The 5,893-nt window shown below is 31.1% G+C and overlaps 1 long non-coding RNA gene across 1 annotated transcript; it reads right to left on the reverse strand.

The window, feature by feature from the left end:
* Positions 1–1,100: 1,100 nt before the first annotated feature.
* On the reverse strand, positions 1,101–3,269 carry LOC136225487 (uncharacterized). The gene is made up of 3 exons (XR_010687106.1): positions 3,053–3,269; positions 2,704–2,783; positions 1,101–1,650 (listed from the first exon to the last, which is right to left on the reverse strand). It is a non-coding gene; the product is annotated as an uncharacterized lncRNA (long non-coding RNA).
* Positions 3,270–5,893: the final 2,624 nt, after the last annotated feature.

Here is a 5,893-nt window from a genome sequence, read left to right on the forward strand (position 1 = left end):
CCTGATTGTAAAAGGTATTACGTTAGACGCCAGAACTATATATGAATTTGCTGCATTTAAATGTATCTACACAGTTATCATATATAATTTTTCTTCTCGTTTATGTTTGGAAGCTTGGAATGTCTTACATATAGCTAAAGTTTTCTCAATCAGATATATGCCGCTCAAGTTTCCCTGTGCAGCTGTAATTAACAATAGTAAACTACTTTAATGACCGAGCGATATATACTCTTTCCAATTACTAACCTTTTGAATAATATAAATAAATAGCAGAATAGAAGCATTGAATATCCACTAACACAATGAGAAGAAAGAATAGACAAAAAAAAAAAAATTTAAGAGTCCAACTTACTAGGCCACAACCGAGGAGATGAATATCAGTATAATCACGAGTTCTTGTGTAATATTGCAAATCAATTTGAAAGGAATTTGTCCACTGCAGAAATTAGAAACAGAGTGTATAGTTATACAGTAAAATTTGCCATCAATTAACTTTCTCTTCCCACTTCAACTTAATTGTATTTTTTTGCTCTTATTTAGATGGATTACACAAACAAAAATGCATGGAGACACAAACTTATCACCAACTTAGAAAAGGCTTTTAAAGTTAATAAACTAGAGTACATCACAAAGGGAAATATTATATTCTATGATTTTTGAAGAGAAATTCACCACCTAAACAAGCAAAAAAGCATTTATTGAAAAAGCATTTTCGAATTTCAACATTAAATCTCAACTAGTGAACTCAACTTTAACTAGGAATTGAAATTGCCAAAAGCAGAATTGTAACATTAATCTCAACTAATAAACTATACTAGAACTAGGCTTAAAATAATAGTTCATCATATGCTCAACCTAATTGCATTAATCAACAAAATTTCTCAAATATTCCAATCAATCAATTCAATAACTCAAATTGCCGAATCAGAATTCTAACCTTAAATAACAATAATTCACACCAATCACTAAGTTCGAATATCCAATGGCAAACTAAATTAATTGAAGCGTAACGAATTGCAAAAAGATATTCACTGCTAGAATCTGCACGACAGCCATTCTTACTGCTATTAACTTGTAAATCCTTCTTCAATTAAGTGGATACAGACACTGCACACTAGGCATTTAAGTATTAATTAGACACCTAATAATGATGATTGAATTTACAATAAAAACTTGGATTAAAGACTCAATTTCTCAGATGAAACTACCTTAGCTTGTGGAAATATTCCAAATGATGAAGAATGCCGTAGAAAGAAGAACATAACAAGTGATATACTAAAAAAATTTGTGCATCAAAAGTAAAACCTAAAATTTCAATAACACCAACTAACAGACTAAAAATAGAAAAACAAGTGTATCAAATATTTCTATTGGAAAAATAGAGAATCCAGTACTAAAAGAAGTTAAATTCAGCAGAAGATTATAATAATTTCATGTACATTATCTATATAATAATATTTGAAGCATTTAAGAGCTATAAAATGTAATCCAAGTACCTTAGCTTTAGACAACTTAGACCAAGAGAGAAAAAAGCGTGGACAAAGGTGCAGCAATCAAAGTTAGAGCTAAGGATCCAATAAAGAGACCAGGTGGGTTCGATAATCCAAGTGAGATCGGGCCCTCGTCTCTCACGAAATACGCTCTCAAAATCTGCTAAAGAGAAATTTAGAAAATTATTCACAACTCGAATTCAAATATCCAAAAAGAATTAGAGAAAGTCAAACATTAACAGCAATTACGAAGAATAAACGAGAGGAAGAGTGAAGCAGAGCCGGGACTGTGAACTATTCTTTAGGAGGAACCACTTGACAGCTACATCGAATCAATTGAGTTCTCTATTATTTAAATGACACGTATACACCAGTTTCATGGAGAAAAACAGAGGATCGTCTATCTAAGGACAAGACTTGCCAATTCAAAATCGTTAATATGCCTTACACTTCTTCAAACAAGAACTAAAGTTACACATGGACTATTGAGCATGGTGTGCCTTCTGCTACGTACTTCGTATGTGTCTATGCTTTCAACTTTGATAAACATGAGGTTGCTTATGGTCAGAATACATATACTCATGAAACAGAAAAACTCTTGGAGGTCAAGGCCATCACCGGCCGTCATGTCTCCGTTGATATTGCCTCTGTTTGCTTCAGTGCTTTCTCTGTCATACCCTTGTTTGTGTTTTTCTTTATTGAGAAAAGAAAGGCCAGGCTCAGTGAAAGCAAGTGAAATCAAGAGGAAAGGACTATGTGCACCCATTTGACACACTAGTATGGTTTGCTTCTCATTCATTTTACAGTGTCTGTATTAGGAATTTTCTATGCCAAACTTAGTATTCAAGTATGAAATGGTACTATACTCTTCCTAGTTTTATTCAAATAATAATTCTTCTAATTAGTGAAATAAAAGGCAAGTTATAAGAGTGAAGAATAAAAGTGTTTAAAATTACTGTCTTTCTCCTCATATACAAATTAAAATAAATTTCACTATATCAATAGAAGTATATCCAATCAGGACAAGGGAATTGATATTAATTTGCGGGGAAATTATTAATTCTTCTCAATTCTCATCATTGGAAAAGTTTAATTCATCATACAGAGTCATTCCAAGACACAGACAAGATTGAAATTCAGTCCTAATGCCTATCTGTGCAATTGAAATTCATGAAAACTTTTACAAAGTAAAACATATTTCAGAGAAACCCACCCATATAACGATGCTTCTCTTTGTACTGCACAAGAGGGTTCAAGTAATTAATTCAAAGCCCCAAAATTGAAAGATTGTATCTGTAAAATTGTTCAAACAAACATATTGTTAGCAAAAGTCTAACAAAGTCGAACAAAAAAAAAGGAAAGCAAGCATAGGAAAAACAGAACCACACAAATTAGGTTTTCCAATAGATCTGCAAATAAACACATAAGGAGATATGAATAACGACATTTACACAAATAAACAATGAAATAGCCTAACTTCTACTTAATTTGCAAACTAGAGATACTCTGATTTTGAGGAAAAGAGTACCCAGGGCAACAATCTCAAACAAAATGGAGCTTACCGATTCTTGTTCCAGTCGATTGTGGGGTTTGTCAAATTGACCGAAATATGAAAATAGTGGTGGACGAGGATGGTTCCTAGAGCTAATCGGTATAAGAGAATGATTTCCAGAGCTAATGAAAGAGAGAGGCGAGAGAGAGGGAGAGAGCGGTAGTTTCGTGGAGCACAGAGGTGGACTGCAGTTAGGTTTTGTTTGGGTGGGAATGTATGCCGCTCAAAAAGTTAGCACCTATAATGAGCGTAACATTAGAAAATTGAGTAAAGTTAAGTTTTTTAAGACTAATAGTTAACAGTTTTTATTTCCACCCATTAAAAGTATAAAAAGTATGCTTTTAATGAGCGATTTTCTCCCCACTCATTATTTTTTCCTCACTATTGTTTGTTTTTCTTGTAGTGCAGAAATCAAACTGTCAATAATCATATATGCTTTCCTTTCTGTCTACTCAACTTCTAATCTACTTTCTTTCAGACTTCTAGTTGAAATTGCAATGACATACTAAATTGGAATAACAACATTAAAGACGGAATTTTACTTGTTGCTACATAGTAATGGGAACAGAACAAGAAATCAGACTTATATAGTTAGTTGTATACAAGGTTTTCTTAAGAGTGTAATATTTTTAAAATAATATCTAAAGTACATTTGATTTAACCATTCAGTACCAAATTAAAAATAATGCTCACCTACAAACCATTTAAACATTTTACATAGAGTACTAATGGTCTGAAATTCAGTTTTGCAATATTTTGATATAGAAAATTAATAAAAGAAATATAATTAATTTTCAATTTTACAGATTTATGATTAAGTAGAGTTTTGCATATGAGATCAACTTGCTTAAGTTTTTTTATTGAATGTGACAAGCAACAACAGAAAGTAGAAGTGTATCTAAGAAAAAGTTTTCTTGAATTTAATAATCATGAAATAGTTTTAATAGATTTTATGCTCTTTACGATATAAAGCATGATAACTGAAAAATGAAAAACTAAATTTGAAAATCACATCCCTTAACAGGCTTTAGCGATTAAGTGCTTGAAAATGGAAGATTTTGATGCGTCTCTCCTAAATCGTCTCTGTAAATCAGAATCTAATAGTTTTTTAAAAAAAAAAAACAAATCTGATAGAATTTCTTAAAAAAAAAAGTATAGACAATTGGAAGCTTCATGGCTAGGTGAACTTGGAAAGAATCTAAAATAAATTACGGAATTTGGATTTACTAATTGATGTCCAGTTTTTATTAATATGGAGAGATCATAATCTGATTTTTTTTTTAAAATACAAGTTTATAACTGCATTAATTTTTTTAGTTTTAAATAAAAACTAATTTAAAATCCTAGATCAATTAATACCAATATAAAGACGTCCCTCCTATGCAGATTCAGCGACGGACCTATAATTTTATTGTAATGATAAATGACACGACATAGCAAAGAGATCATTTCAGCAAATTATTTTAGTAGCATCTCATACGAATAATAATATCGTACTCTTATTTCCATGCTTATATATATTAGTGATTATTGATAACATTTACTTCCTATGTCTTATTGTATTGTAATAATGTTGAATTTATGAGTGCCTTTTAATTACTTGTCATTTGCTATAACTATATATATGTATATTTCTATAATGTACTGACACTTTTAAGAGGTTAATATACGAGTTTAGAAGTTGATGTACGTGTCTGATATTCTGAGAGATATAGACATGCGGAATACATACGAGACAAAAAAGTGTCCATTCTGCTTTTCTTGTTTATAATAATTAATTATTTACTTATAACAATAATAGACGGTATTATATAGCCCACTTAATACGTGGATTTTCTAGTAATTTATGAAACTTTTAACATTCCAATTAATAAATTTTTGGAATAATATAAAGTATTCAAATTATTAAAAAAAAAAAATCTTAAACTATTGTCTTAATAAAAAGCATGAGTAACCTCTTAGGTGAAATCGGTTCTATTGTCTTAATAAAAAGCATGAGTAACCTCTTAGGTGAAATCGGTTCTATTGTCTTAATAAAAAGCATGAGTAACCTCTTAGGTGAAATCCATTCATGCGTGAATATAATTAAAAATTTGAAAAATTAAAAAAAAAACAAAAATTTAGATATAAGGTAAGAAAATAGGTATATATTGTTTTTAGAGAAGTATTAATTTAGACTTTAGGTAACATCAATATAGTTTTAACGTTTAAAAACTGGTATAAATTTAGACCTCAATAACGGATTAGACACGTTATTTCTATTACTCCGTTAAGTTATAATTTCTTCATCTACTTATAATTGACACGATAAGTAATATCAATGACGTATTTTAGTTCCGTTATCCCTATATTAGTGTTATTTTGTAAGTGGAGTTTTAGATTAGATTGATTCTGCCCCCAAATTACCCAAAAATTTATAAAATTGACAGACTAAGCTGACGTGTGACTGTTCTTATCTGATAATACTCTTACCAAATTACCAATTCAAGATCTGATACACCTACTACATAAGCATAAGATGAATTTGGGGTTTTGAGGGGCGGCTCTTCTCCGCCATTAGGTCGTGAAGGCATTGATATCTCAAGATGGGATGCGATTGCGATTGGGGTTACATACTCAACCGTGCATCGGTGGAAATGTCATCGCTGCTGTTGATTCCGATTAGGGTTACATACTCGACCAGTGGTTTGTGGTGCTTTGAGGGCGTTGTTCGGAACAAGATTCGACCAGCATCCGATCTCGTCTATGAAGGACCATCTGATAGTCATGAACCTATACAAAATCATCTTTCTTCTTCAACAGTATGGGGAAGATTAAAACATGATATTCTGTTTCTAAATAAAAGATTTGT

Source organism: Euphorbia lathyris, chromosome 4 (assembly GCF_963576675.1).
Source record: "Euphorbia lathyris chromosome 4, ddEupLath1.1, whole genome shotgun sequence".
In the NCBI taxonomy this organism is placed as follows: domain Eukaryota; kingdom Viridiplantae; phylum Streptophyta; class Magnoliopsida; order Malpighiales; family Euphorbiaceae; genus Euphorbia; species Euphorbia lathyris.